Below are 15,867 nucleotides of genomic sequence, written 5' to 3'. Positions count from 1 at the left end.
AGGAATCAATAGTGTATGTAATATTCCAATTGTGAACTAACACAGCTTTCAAACCCTTATTTCAACTTTCAACAAAAAACGATGCCACCCTTCTGGATCATAATTAATACCAATTTTTTCACAGAGACCAATCAAATCAAAATAATAAACATGGGGGATTCCGCAACAATCAAAAAGTGCATAAATGACACATCTTTATATACATGTGGAAGTCTTGCAGCTGGTACCTGGTAGATGTCACTCTTTAAAAAAAAAATGTAAGGAACTCTGCACTGGATTTGGTTAGACCATAGTCCCTCAATAAGTAATTCAATTCTTGCTGAGCCGACCGGGCTAGCCGGGTGGGTAAAGTGGCAAGCCAAAGGTCGTGGGTTCGAATCCCGCCACGGGCTTGGATCAAAGTACTGCAAAAACCTTGGGAGGTGCATTATGGCCACAGAAGCCAATGCGCCAACAACTACAACAAAAAAAAAAAAAAAAAAATTCTTGCTGACTAAGGAAATGTGGTTCTTTAGTTGAACAGGCTTTTGAAGTGTAGTCCCAATTATCCTATTCATCAGTTTCATTGTAAAATTCCGAAGACATCATCCATCTCTGAAAGGTAGACTGGGAATTGGCATCAGAGCAATAAATGATGGTCTGTGTTGGAATACACTATGGCTTTTCTATCTACAGACTTTTAAACTTTGGTATATCAACCATACTAAAATAAGAGTCATTATGAAAGGTTTGTGGGCACTCCATATTCAAGGTGTACTTAAAGGTATATACACTTATAACTACCAAAAGGCATCCTTCTAATGCAAACCTGCAACTATCACAGCAGAAAAGAGGTGCCCACATTTTATCTTGATCATGCATAGGCATGATCAAGATAAGATGTGGACAAGATAAGATAAGGTAATATAACATATTTACAAGTCTGTAAATAACTTACACCTTCTTTGTTTAGTAGCCATAACAAGCTACAAAAAATATTATATGAATACTAAAGGCTCGTCATATCACAGTACTGGGTATAAATTTCTCAAAACTTCAACAGCCACCAAAATATTGACACTAGAGAAAAACCAATAACACCAGTGGATTCAGCACAAAAAATAATATGAGAAACAGTTAAACACAAACAAACCTTTTTTGTTACATAGTGTAATGAAATAAACAATTATATAATATGTATATGTGCATGAATATCAATAACTGAAAACAAGTAGTTTTATGTATTTATTTAATAAATATAATATCTTATTCTATTTTCCAGACAGCAGAATGTTCAATTACAGGTAGTTCTCGACTTTACGAGTTAATTCGTTCCTAGCGCGCACTTGTAAAGCGAAAACTCGCAAAGCGGGAATTTATTTCCCATAGACAGAAGGTTAAAAATAGGGGTTATGTTCTCAACAATGAAATTAGTTAGCTAATTAGTTTATGTTTAAACAATGATTGATTTATACAAATAAATTAAAACGTAGCCTGTAAAATCAAGCAAATTATAATAATAGAGAAATCATTTACGACTTACAAATGTTAAAGAATGTTTATTCTTCATCATTGACTAAATGCACACTTGTTGATCACTCATTTTTGGCTCGGCACTCGCTGGTTTGTTGCCCAAGGAGTCGTCTTCTTCAGAAATGTTTCAAAAGGCATTTGTTTCCAAGATAATCTTCTCTTTTAATTATAAATTTCACGATTGCATGCATAAGCATTTTTTTAACGGCACACACAAATTGCAACTAACAAGATTTGCATGGAGTAACAAGTTTACGAAGCTTAAAAAACAAAAAAATGAAGAGAAGATTCTGAAAATTTATTTATGTTTTTTATATAATTGACGATTTCAGTAAAGGGGAAACACATTTCACCATAATAATGAAAAAAAAAAAAAACACACAATTCCAGCTATCGGTATTTTTGCAAATGCAATAAGATCGCGTTTACTACTCGTTTATAATTGCTTGCAGTAACAGAAAAGCCCAATAAATTGGAAAGTGCAAACTGTTTTTATTGTTTTATGGTTGTGACCTCCAGAAATGTGCTTTAGAAAAATATCACCTTCTATGAAGTCACAAAGGCATTTAAAATTGATTCTTATAACGGAACATATGATAACGATGAAAGTGTAGTGCATAGGTGGCCAACCTATGGCGCATGCGCCAAACATGGTGCTTTGAAAGATTACAAGTGGCGCATTTCATCATAAAATTTCTCAAGTACCCAAAGCCCATATTGCCGATTCTTTGGTTCTATTTCCTTTCATTTCAGGTCCTCCCGCATATGGCTTAAGACACTCACCACCTTCTTTCCATTTACACGCACATGAACGTGTCAATTCCCTCAATTTAGCAAAAGAAATAAATTAAATAGTCTCCAAAAAAAATGCATTTCTGAATTTTGACTGTAAGTGATCTATGGCTATGAAAATATATTGAGCACCTAGCCTTCCATTCTATTGTACGGCCTTTGCCTCCGGCGCCCGACTATGCACAAGTGGGAAAATAAATGCAATACGTGACTTTTTCAGGGGACTGAGAATATACAAATAGATCCTTAGTCAGAAGTCTTTCAAGTTAAAAGGAAACAATGAAATGATAAATTTGAGGTATTTTCATCTACGAGAAATTTCCATCAATCGCATTTTGCCAACTCAAGAAATAGTAGGGGGGAGCTTTCCCCCTACCATTTCTTCTATTCCTTCACCAGGCCATTACCCCATTGATATTCCACCAACTGGAAGAACTTTCCAACTAGAACAGAACAGAGATGGCAAGAAAATTGCAATCGGTACTTTAGCAAGAAAATTTGAAAGGAGACACGCTACATGTGTGAAATGTGAAATTAGCCTTTGCATCACTCCTTGCTTCAAGACCTACTGCACCAAGTAAAATTACTGTTTCTTTTGACTTTAAAAATGTTTTTACCAGCAATATTTGGAAAAAAGTGTTACGTTACCTAAAAATCATCACAAAACCTGATGCCCAACATTCAGATGAAACTGTGGAACCTGTCAACAATGATGATGAACTATTGTTAATTCAACAACAAACATTATTATGGTCTAAAGATAAATATTTATGTATAGCACCGGGTCAGAAATCATTTCCAACAAAGTTTCATATTTGATATACAAAAAATTTTAAAATGGATTGAAAATTACCTCCTTTATGATGGCATCAAGTGAAATTCTTAGATCTGATCATTGTGGAGTAACTCCCCAACATTTGCTATATATGGCAATGAGAATTATGCAAATACATACCACAGAAAATTTGCAAATTGCATTTAAATCAGTAGGAATAACAGCTAACATTACTCGCTCTATATTGGAATCAAAAGAATTTATAAACAAGTCATTAGAAATTGCTCCAGAATTATGGTATTCAAGTAAAATTACTGTTTTACAATTTCATGAATTAGCACAAGTTGTTCAACAGTCTGATAGTATATTTTCTAAAATTCTTGCAAAAATAGGAAACGGAGAAGCATTACTACCAGATGAACTTAATTATAGTATTGAGATTTGTTACCAAAGAAGATGCTATTAATTTATGTCTGCAAGGGCTTCGACTATTTTTAAGAAATAGTGATGTAAATGCCTATAATACAAATGCTTTAGTTGCAGATGAAACCCATGAAGTGGTTGCACAAGATTTATACCAAGGATATAATTCTGAAGAACGATTAGCAAGTATGCAAAATAAAGTTCATAAAATGTCAGTGACCGAAACTGCAGGACTTCCATACATTCTACCATTATTGAAAGGAAAGCCATGCGCGATTACTATAAATATAAATGTGGTCGGAGTGGTAAACGGTGCATTAGAATTAGTAGAGGTATATGATGCAAGAAAGCAAGCTTATGCAGCATCAGCCAAAAAAAAAAAAAAAAACACCACTCCCATTTCACCCCTCCGTTCGTTCGAAATACCTGTCCAGCTGAGCCTTAAATTTATTTAGGCTATCAACTTCCACAACAAGGGATGGAAGTCTGTTCCACCAACCAACTACCTGCTGGCTAAAGGCAAATTTCGGCACGTCTATCCTACATCTGTCTTTCCTCAATCTGAATTTATGCCCTCTCAGGTGATTATTCTGAGCAAGAGGAAGAATCCCATCGGCATTGAGCATACTCAAACCATTCAAGGCTTTATACACCTCTATCAGATCACCTCGCCGGTGCCTAGTCTCCAGACACTGTAATTTGCAAAACTTAAGCCTTTCTTTGTAAGAGCAACCCTTTGTTCCATTCACTAATCTTGTTGCCCTTCTCTGTACTCGTTCCAGCAGCTCTACATCCTTCTTGAAATGAGGCCTCCAGACCTGTATACAGTACTCAAGGTGTGGCCTGACCATTGCCTTATACAAGGGAATAATCACCTCCTTATCCCTGCTATAAAAATTCCTGTATATCATTGACAAGACACCATGAACTACTCTTGCAGCCTGTCTGCACTGCTCAGAAAACTTCATATCTGCATGCACAATTACCCCCAGGTGCAATCGGTACTTTAGCATATTTCGAATTTGAGGATGATAAAACAGTTAAACGAGTATGGATGAAATTTTATGAGTAAAAAATAGGACATAACCTTCAATCTCATTATAAACAATATGTGAAAGATAAACATTTACCTAGTCAATCCGTATCTATTATAAAATGAGCAGCTACGATTCCATTCAAGAACAATAGGAAATTAACGTGTAGACATACACAATTTCCTTTAGTATCTGCTTATGCTTTGACTATACATAAATCTCAAGGAGGGACCTTTGACAAAGTTGTATATAATTATGAGAAAGATCTTCAACAGAAACTTGTATACGTGGCTTTATCTCGAGTGACCTCATTGCAAGGTTTATATATTACAAATCCGCAAGATGATGTCACATTTCACCACAGCTACTAGTAATATAGAACTTCGTGCTGAACTAGGTCGCTTGAAAAATAATAAGCTACCATCTCTACAGGATGAACTGCAAGATTTCATACAAAGCGGTATATCTAAATCGTCAATCAATGTACAAAGTTTACAGGCCCATGTTCGAGATATTGAAACGGACACAATCTTACAGCAATCCAAAATATTGATATTAAGTGAAACGTGGTTGGATAATGATGAACACATATTACTTAAATCATTCCAATTTGTGACTCAATTTAACAGGTTGGATGTTCGTAGTGGTGGTGTTGTGATATATCAACGTGAAGGTTCAACTACCATCAGTACACCACATTTTTGCACAACATAATAGAAGCAATGCAACAAACAGTATCAGATGAAATTGGAGACATTTGTGGATCTTTGTGCAAATTCAATAGTGAATATATTTTCATTGTTGCTATATACATCACTCCAGGGATGTCATTAGATATAATTCAAAAATTCATAAACAAGAATTTGATGCTGTATTCCATTGAAGGTGCAAAATTATTGGAGGAGCCACTGGATTGTACACCTATAGTTCTCCCTGGTGATTTCAATCTACAATTAAATTCTGAGGCTGGAAAGAAGTTTTGTAAATTTATGAAAGATGTCTTCAATTTAGATATTAAATCAAATACTTTAGTAAATACTACATGTAATGGAATGACAATCGATGGAGTAGTCACTCGGGAATTAAAATCATTTGAGTGTCAAAATTATATTTCTTATTTCAGTTACCATAGACCAATAATTTTAGTGTTATTATAATATTTTATATGAATTATTTCATTGTACTGAAATTATTTTTTCAATACAAATAATGCAGCAATACTTTTTTTCATTTATTTTACTGTACCAGTTTCAGATAATGAGTTCCTGCAGTAAAGGCGTTTTTAATGGTTGCCACTGTAACATTATAAGTGACACTATTACTCTCAGAGTAGAGCAGCAGCAGCAACTCATCATGTACCTGGTACATAATTTTATTTTTTCATGAAATGCCTTTTTTTTTTTTTTTATGGAATGCTTTTTTTTATGGAATTCAATTTGTCTTTCAGAGAATAAAGTAAGTTTGCATTTTTTGTGTTTTGCTGTTCCTTTATTTTAGCTCAAGTGCTAATTGAGTAAAAAAATCTGTATAATTTGCACACTTTTTGGCATACACAAGGTAACTCGGGATAGCTCAAATGGGTTAATGGAAAAAATTAACCCATTTTCAGGAAAAAATTCAAAAATTCAAGACTCACATCTTGAATTTGGTAATAAAATATTTTTGCAAGTTTGACTTTACTGAAAGACATTTGAAAATGTGTGGCAGCAAATATCGGATGAGTATAATGAACAACTGTACAGAGAAATAATGGGCCAGTAAATCAGACTGTCTTATAATGAAGGATTTTAATTTTCCAGATAGTGACTGGAACTGTGGGTTGGTCACTTACACACTAGCATGGCTTCTGTGGATATATTGAATGATTGTTTTCTACAGCAGCATGTTCGGGAGGCAACTAGAGGGAGTAATACTCTTGATCTGATTATCAGTAGTGATTCTCCATGCATTAAGGTGCCTGTTAGTCCCCTATACAGACTACAGGCAAATAGTACATCAAAAGATACATTCCCAATGGCAGGATTCGTGGAATAGACAGACTGCGAATAAATTACATCGTATAAAGCCTGTAATTGAACCGTGGTAGTCTAGTCTGCGCAGGAATCGTAAGAAGGAAGTTGTTCTAGCTCGTCTCCGCATAGGACACAGTCATCTTACACATTCTTTTCTGCTGAGGGCAGATGACTGTCCTATGTGCGAGAACTGTGGCACCATTTTATCTATTCATCACATTTTAACCGTGTGTCCACGTTTTAGACACGAACGTGATTTATATTTTACCGTTTTTAGTCATCCGGCTGAGCCTTATACACTCAGATTTTATCTGACAATGACCATGTGTCTGCTGTTTTTAGCTTTTTAAAATCAATAAACATTTTTACTGGTATATAAAATTTACATTTTATTATGCTTGTCTATTGATTTATCTTTTTTACATTTGTTATTATTGATTTTGACATGGTGACCTAACTAGTTAGGTCAATGAATGTTTAATTTTTTTATATATGACATGGTCTTGGCGCATTAGCATTAGTAGAGGCATTTGATGCAAGAAAGCAAGCTTATGCAGCATCAGCCAAAAAAAAAAAAAAAAAAAAAACCACTTCCACTTCACCCCTCTGTTCGTTCAAAATACCTGTCCAGCTGAGCCTTAAACTTATTTAGGCTATCAACCTCCACCACAAGGGATGGAAGTCTGTTCCACCAACCAACCACCCGCTGGCTAAAGGCAAATTTCCGCACGTCTATCCTACATCTGTCCTTCCTCAATTTGAATTTATGCCCTCTCAGGTGATTTTTCTGAGCTAGAGGAAGAATCCCATCAGCATTGAGCATGCTTAAACCATTCAAGGCTTTATACACCTCTATCAGATCACCTCGCTGGTGCCTAGTCTCCAGACACTGTAATTTGCAAAACTTAAGCCTTTCTTCGTAAGAGCACCCCTTTGTTCCATTCACTAATCTTGTTGCCCTTCTCTGTACTCGTTCCAGCAGCTCTACATCCTTCTTGAAATGAGGCCTCCAGACCTGTATACAGTACTCTAGGTGTGGCCTGACCATCGCCTTATACAATGGAATAATCACCTCCTTATCCCTGCTGGAAAAATTCCTGTATATCATTGACAATACTCCATGAGCTACTCTTGCAGCCCGTCTGCACTGCTCAGAGAACTTCATATCTGCCTGCACAACCACCCCCAAGTCCCTTTCATTCTCCACCACTGTCAGTGTTGTACCACAGAGTTGATACGTTGCTCTGGGGTTGCTGTTTCCCATGTGTAGTACTTTACATTTGTCAATGTTAAACTTCATTTGCCACCTCTCAGCCCATCTGCTCAACCTTTCCAGATCCTGTTGCAGCAGCATAGTGTCAGTAGTGTCCTTGACAACCCTGCCAACCTTTGTATCGTCTGCAAACTTGGACATTAAGCCCGATATACCATCATCAATATCATTTATAAATACAGAAAACAATAATGGACCCAACACTGAGCCCTGAGGGACTCCACTAATAACATCAGTCCACGATGAGCAGTGTCCATTGATTACCACTCTCTGTCTTCTTCCCCTCAACCACCCCTTTATCCATAGCAGCAATTTGCCTCCAATGTCACACTGCTCCAATTTGTGTAGCAGTCTTCCATGTGCAACAGTATCAAAAGCCTTTCTAAGATCCAAGTATATAATATCAAAGTTATTCCCTGCATCCAGTTCTTTTGTGACTGCATCATAGTATCCAATCAAGTTGGTCAGGCAAGACTTCCCCTTAACAAAACCATGCTGTGTCTGAGCTATAACTGAAGTCTTGTCTAAATGATCCTGCAGTGCTTCTTTAACCAGTGCCTCCATTAATTTTCCTGGAACAGAAGTTAAGCTCACAGGTCTATAATAACTTGTGTGAGCCTTTGATCCTCCTTTGTGAATTGGGGTCACATTTGCACATTTCCAGTCTATGGGTACCTCCCCTGAGTCCAAGGAAGCTCTCATAATTATGGCTAAGGGTTTGCTTACTTCCTTTGCTGCCTCCTTTAATATAACTGGATAGATCCCATCCACCCCGGGTGCCTTTCTTGTGTTTATCTTCAACAGTTTCTCCTCCACTTTACTCCCAGTTATTTCAAGATTCTGTAGCTTACTGCTAGAGTTGAATACACCTCTGGCATTCCCCTCGCTGAATAACTCCTCATGTGTGAATGTCGATGCAAAATATTCATTTAGTTTGTTAGCTACCTGAGCAGGATCATCAACACTTGACCCATCAATATAGCCAAAGCTGCTAATGCGCCAATAAAATCTAAATCCAATCCAATCCAATCCATGCATTAAGGATCTGCTGATAAAGGAACCACTATGTGGCAGTGATCACAGTGTGCTGATGAGGGATTTACTCAAAGAGGTAACTACCATCAGGGGTGGAGGGAAGGGTTTTTGCTTTCGTAAAGGTGACTACGGTGGTCTGAGATGGTTTTTAAATTCTATACAATGGGACCGACTGATGGTGTTACCAAAAGCAAATTCTGGGAAGTATTCAAAGAATTAATCTTGGAAGCTACTAGGCTTTTCAGAACAACTAAGAAATATTGTTCAAGGTTTAGGCCTAAATGGATGTCAGATAAACTAATGAGACATGTGGCAGAGAAGAAAAATGCAGGGGATACATATAAATTAACAGGTGACACAGAAGCCTAAAGTAGATATAAGTTGGTCTGTAATCAAGTCAGTTGCGCCACAGTCTCTTCTGTTGCCACATACCATCCAGGAGAGCCTTCACTCACCTCAAGCATCGATGAGCCGTGGTCGTCCAACACTTTGCCAGTGGTTCGTGGGTTCCCCTCCTCGGACCACTTTTGATAGGGACTAACTACGGCTGACCGTGAACACCCCACCAGCCGTGAAGTTTTGGATAGGCTCTGACCCTGTCTTCTAGCCATTACAATTTGGCCTTTGTCAAACTCGCTTAAGTCCGCTGTCTTTCCCATCTGAAGAACAAGAGTAACACTGATTAACAGAGCTCAGTATCAGGTGTTTTTTATACAGTGTCCCAACCCGCGCCATAGTTCACTGCAGTTGCTTCAGTTTGCATAACGACTCACTGGTCATAATGTTTTGGCTCATCGGTGTATATATTATTACTACTGTAAGAGTGTAATTGGTACCATGCAAGGCAGTAAATCTTACCCAGTAGTAAATCTTACTGGATTAAGTGTTTTAAAATACAATTGTTTATAATAATCCAATTAAAATGCATCCTAGTTTGCAATATAACAAAATTTTCCTAAAAAGGAAAATTTTGAATCCAAATTTTAATGAACAGTATTATGAGAGCTAGATCTATCTATCTTGCTTAAGTAGATATGCAACTCTACAAAGAATATGTTCATTAGAGGTATGCAAATACAGTTCTCGGAACCATAACTTGAAATAATTTGTATTCTGTGTGTATGGGGAAAATAAGAATTGTGCCCACCCATGCTCTCATATGCTTTAAATAAATTTTATAAATTAATAATGTGTAATGCAATACAGTGAAATGTATGTGTATGTCATACTCCCTCATTTTGTGGCATTTCAAAATTAAAAAAAATAACTATGTTGTAAATACAGCAAAGGAACCACTTATGTAGCCATAGGAAATATGAATAAATACAGCAGAACCCGGATAAGAACTTTTCCAAGGGACTGGAGGTTTAGAACTTCTTACGCGGGAAAACTTCTTAGAAGGGAAAATTACCCAAGGGTATGAAATATTAACTACACAAATGAAAAGATATACATACATAACTTAAAGATCATTTTTAAGTACTATTTTAGAATTTATATTTTACTCTGCCTATGGAAAACATTTTTGAACTGAGGATTTCTAATTGCCTAACATTCTGTTCATTAATCTCATTACTAAGTTGGATGTGCTCCTTTGGAGTTTCAACATACCTTAAAAGGTCACAATTACAAACGGCAGGGAACAATCCACTAAGTAATTCTGAACTGTTCAGAAAAATCAGAACTTAACAGCAAATGCTTCACATGGTCAAAGCTATCCAACTATGGATATCGATGAAAACAATTGCAATATGTCACTTCCATTATATCAAAATTTCATAATAAAAAGGTTTTAAAACTGAAAGAATCACACTACGGAAAATTGACTAATCGAACAAGTTAGTGTGTAGCATAATTTTAGTTCATAGTAAATCACCAAAGTAGGTGGCATCGTTTTTGTGATATCTCATATTGTGAATGCCTTCACAATGAGTTGCCCTGATATTGAACTCCCTGGAATAAGCAACGCTTCGACACTGGATTCTCGAATGGGCAACATTTCGGCAATGGGTTCTCAGTGGATACCATCACCCCGCAACTCCTGGGTGGTGGTATCCGCCAAGAATAAGTAACATTAGTCTTCTCAGTGGTGAGCCGTTTCTTATTGGAGGTAGTGCAATATCAGGGCAACTCGTGAAGCCATTCACAATGAGTTTCCCTACTACAGTGATTTAATACAAACTAAAATGATGCTCGGCAATAACTTGTTCGATTGCCAAATGTTTAAATTGTTGAATTTTTTTTTCAATATTAAAAATAAAGAATTTCTATATTTAAAAAACTTATTAAATGTGAAAACGTCATTACAATAATACACTGTGTATTCTTTATCACAAACTTTTTATGTGGGAAAACTTTTTACCTGGGAAACTTCTTACATGGGAAAATAATACATTAAGATATATAGAGTTGAAATTGGGACTTGAGAAACCAAACCTAGTAAAGGGGAAAAACTTCTTATGCGGGAATTTCTTAACCGGGTTCTACTGTATAATGAATAAAAATAAGCAAACAAAGTTTGCAAACAGCATCATTATTTCAACATTTAATATTGTGAATCCTTTACAACAAGCCTTATATGTTGCACTTGGAATAAGCAACACATGATGAGTAAAGAAAACTACTGTCATTTATTCTCAGTTCAGTGTTACTATCCAGTGGAACCATTTTGGAGAGTGTCTCCTTTATGGTGGGCAGTTAAGAATTGAGTGCAAGAGCTGACAGTTGTGACTTGACTCTATAATAAAATAGATTTATGATACTTAGATTCATTAAAGTTTTAGGGCATAAGGGTTCATTTTTATAGATCACAGTGATGGTATATATACTTATATCATTTAGACCTTTCACATTCTAAAGAAGTTTAGTAATGCTAGCTGGCTAAAAAAGGACACATGTAGTTTCATCCAATAATCCTCACTTAATCCTTTTCCTTGTCATGTGGCAAGTAGGAAAATTTACAATTTTGTCCAGGCATGATTTTCTACCTGGGATTTGAGGGAGATAGGATGAATAATGTGTTTCATCAACAAGTAATTTTTTTTTTTTTTTATATATATAAACCCCAAACACGAGAGGTATTAGAACCTATAGTACTTAGTACCGTGCTTGGATTGGAGGTTGAGAAGATAAAAGGAGATATTTGTTGACATTGGACTTGAACTTCTGTAGACTGTAATTTTCAGGAAATACGTATGAAGGAAGGTTGTTCCAGAAAACGGCAGATGAATGAATAAACGAGGAAGATGAAAAGTTGGTTCTGTGAGTTTGAAGTTGGACAGCAAATGGATGTTGACTGGTTGTGGCATGTGTTCGGACTGTTTTGAAAGAGAGATCAGGAATTATAAAAGCCAATATTTGTAGAAGAGGCATGCAGCAGAAACAGTACGTCTATGAGAGAGCAAGTGGAGAGACTCTGTTAGAGATGAATCATTAATTAACCTAACTGCCCTCTTCTGAATGGAATCAAGAAGCCTGAGAGAGGTTTTGGGGGCACGACTCCAGATGTGGGAACAATATTCCATGGCAGGGCGGGTTTGCAATTTATACAGAGTGAGCAGCTGCTTGGAAGAAAAGTAGCGCTGACAGCGAAAGAGAAAAACCAAGGTTTTTAGATGCAGAGGAAGCAATATTTGTAATGTGGTTGTGCCAAGAGAGATTAGAAGTCAGGGTAATCCCCAAAAGAGCTATATCATTTTGCCTAGAAATCGGAGTGTCACCAAAGATGAGCATAGGAGCAGAAGAATCCTTTTTGCGAGATATAAGACAAGGCTGAGTTTCAGAAGGGTTGAAATCAACTAAGTTGCCTTTGCCCCACTGGAGAATTACCTGAAGATCCGCATTTAAGGAATTGGTAGCAGATTTTCGAGAAATTGAAGCTGATTGAGCAGGACAAGGTTTCTCAAAATGGAAAGTGGAATGCAATGTACTATCATCGGCAAAACTATGGATAGGATTTCCAGTCAATGGAAGGTCATAAGAGGAAAAGAGTGGGGGAAAGAACTGAACCTTGGGGGACACCAGCATTAGCAGAGAAGTTAGAAGACAGAGAGCCATCAACAATCACCCTCAGTGAGCGATCAGAGCGAAAACTGGATAACCAATTACTAAAAACAGTTGGCAAAGCATAAGATGGAAGCTTGTTTAGAAGACCTTTATGCCAAACATGATCGAAAGCCTTTCAGATGTCAAGAGCAACTACTTGTGTTTCCCCAAACCTTTCCATTGAATTAGTCCATAAATGGGAAACATAAGCCAGAATATCACCAGTGGATCGACACACTGATGGAATCCATACTGGTGATTGTTGATCAGAGGGAAGGTTTCTAGGTAGTTTAAGAGTTGGTGGTTAATTGATTTCTCCATTACTTTAGAAAGAGTAGAAGTAATTGCAATGGGACGATAATTGGATGGAAGGGATTTGTCATCCTTTTTAGGAACTGGCTGGATATGAGCAAATTTCCAAGCAGAAGGAAAAACACCTTTAGAATAAGAAAGTTAAAATAGGCAGCAAAGAATAGGAGTAAGTTCAGGAGCACAGGTTTTGAGAAGAAGTGGAGGAATACCATTGGGACCTGGAGCTTTCTCAGCATCAAGATTCCTCAAAATTCTTCTGACAACTTTTTGATGGAAGACCACAGGCGGCATTGAATGGAGCGTGTTGAGAATGGTGGGAGGTTTTTACCAAAATCATTAATACATGAGTTGGAAGAAAAATGGGATGCTAGCAGGTCAGCTTTATCCTTGGCTGAAGTGACAACAGAACCATCTGGTTTGGACAGAGGTGGGAGCAGAGATGGGCAAAATTCGCGGCCAATAGCTTTGGCAAGAGACCAGAATGCTCGGCTACCATTAGGGCAAGAAGCAAGTTTTCTACTCTTAGCCTGTTCAAACTCTAGTTTGGACTGATTAATAACTGCTTTACAATTGTTGCAAGCTTTGGTATAGGCAGAAAATGAAACTGGAGAATTAGAAACAAGCCAATTACGATATGCAACATTCTTCTCTTGAACAGTTTTAGCACATTTATTGGAAAACCAAGGTTTAGATAAAGGATGAGATTTTAAAGTGGAGTATGCGATAAAGGATTCCATTCCTGCAAGAATAATTTCACTGACATGATCTGAGCAAATGTTGACATCAGAAGTTTTGAAACTGTAATCCAACCAAGGAAAAGAAGAAAAGAAGTCTCGCAGGTCATCCCATTTGGCATTCTTGTAATGCCAAACAACACGAGGTTGGGAATAGCCATGAGATAAAGGTTCCATTGGAGAAGAGATAATCACCAAGTTGTGACCTGAAGTCCCTAAAGGACCTCTCACTTTAGCATTAGCATTAGTAGAGGCATTTGATGCAAGAAAGCAAGCTTATGCAGCATCAGCCAAAAAAAAAAAAAAAAAAAAAACACCACTTTCACTTCACCCCTCTGTTCGTTCAAAATACCTGTCCAGCTGAGCCTTAAACTTATTTAGGCTATCAACTTCCACGACAAGGGATGGAAGTCTGTTCCACCAACCAACCACTCGCTGGCTAAAGGCAAATTTCCGCATGTCTATCCTACATCTGTCTTTCCTCAATTTGAATTTATGCCCTCTCAGGTGATTATTCTGAGCGAGAGGAAGAATCCCATCAGCATTGAGCATGCTCAAACCATTCAATGCTTTATACACCTCTATCAGATCACCTCGCTGGTGCCTAGTCTCCAGACACTGTAATTTGCAAAACTTAAGCCTTTCTTCGTAAGAGCAACACTTTGTTCCATTCACTAATCTTGTTGCCCTTCTCTGTACTCGTTCCAGCAGCTCTACATCCTTCTTAAAATGAGGCCTAAAGACCTGTATACAGTACTCAAGGTGTGGCCTGACCACTGCCTTATACAAGTGGATAATCACCTCTTTATCCCTGTTAGAAAAATTCCTGTATATCACTGACAAGATATCATGAGCTATTCTTGCAGACCGTCTGCACTGCTCAGAGAACTTTATATCTGCCTGCACAACCACCCCCAGGTCCCTTTCATTCTCTACTACTGTCAGTGTAGTACCATAGAGTTGATACGTTGCTCTGGGATTGCTGTTTCCCATGTGTAGTACTTTATATTTGTCAATGTTAAACTTCATTTGCCACCTCTCAGTCCATCTGCTCAACCTTTCCAGATCCTGTTGCAGAAGCATAGTGTCAGTAGTGTCCTTGACAACCCTGCCTACCTTTGTATCGTCTGCAAACTTCGACATTAAGATTGATATACCATCATCAATATCATTTATGAATACAGAAAACAATAATGGACCCAACATTGAGCCCTGAGGGACTCCACTAATAACATTAGTCCACGATGAGCAGTGTCAGTTGATTACCACTCTCTGTCTTCTCCGCCTCACTTCGACCGTGTACTTAGAAGGGTTGTTTGTGAGACAAAGATCAAGCGTATTGGCTGTATGATTAGAATTGTCTGGTATTCTTGTAGGTAAATGAACAATCTGTGCAAGGTCATTAGTAATTGCAAAAGCCTCGGCATCTCGACCAGCTGGGTCAGTGTGACTAGAAAACGGAAGCCAGCTGGAGATGTGAACATTAAAATCACCAAGTAAAATTACCTCACTGTTAGGAAAGTTGGACTGGAGAAAGTCAAGTTGCAAAGAGAACAAGTCAAAGAGCTCCAAGTGATTAGTGAAATTGGGCAAGCGGTAGAGACAACAGATGAATTTGACACAATGAGGTAGAGAGATTTTAAGCCAGAGAAGATCAAAGAGAGGAGATTCCAAATTGCCAAGTCTCTGACAGGGAATATCAAACGGACATATGCACCAGTACCACCTTTGAGGCGAAAGGAATCATACAGCGAATAATTTGGGCATCTGAGATGAGCAGTAGTTGAATCAACCAATAACTGAGATTCTGTGATAAAAAGCACATGAGATTTTGACAGACTGCAAGTGGAAATGGATATCGTTGAGATTAGAATTAAGACCACATATATTTGTGAAATGAATTAGGAAGTGCTTGGAAGGT

The 15,867-nt window shown here is 37.4% G+C and overlaps 1 protein-coding gene across 2 annotated transcripts in view; it reads right to left on the bottom strand.

Annotated features, from left to right (window-relative positions):
- LOC150077616 (membralin) overlaps positions 1-15,867 on the bottom strand; it is a 280,598-nt gene that overhangs the window by 67,926 nt on the left and 196,805 nt on the right. The window lies entirely within an intron of this gene.

This window comes from Mastigoproctus giganteus, chromosome 12, assembly GCF_048544385.1.
Source record: "Mastigoproctus giganteus isolate SK-2022 chromosome 12, ASM4854438v1, whole genome shotgun sequence".
NCBI classification, from domain to species: Eukaryota; Metazoa; Arthropoda; class Arachnida; order Uropygi; family Thelyphonidae; genus Mastigoproctus; species Mastigoproctus giganteus.
Note: the sequence above shows the minus strand (reverse complement) of the source record. Positions and strands in the feature narration are given on the sequence as shown.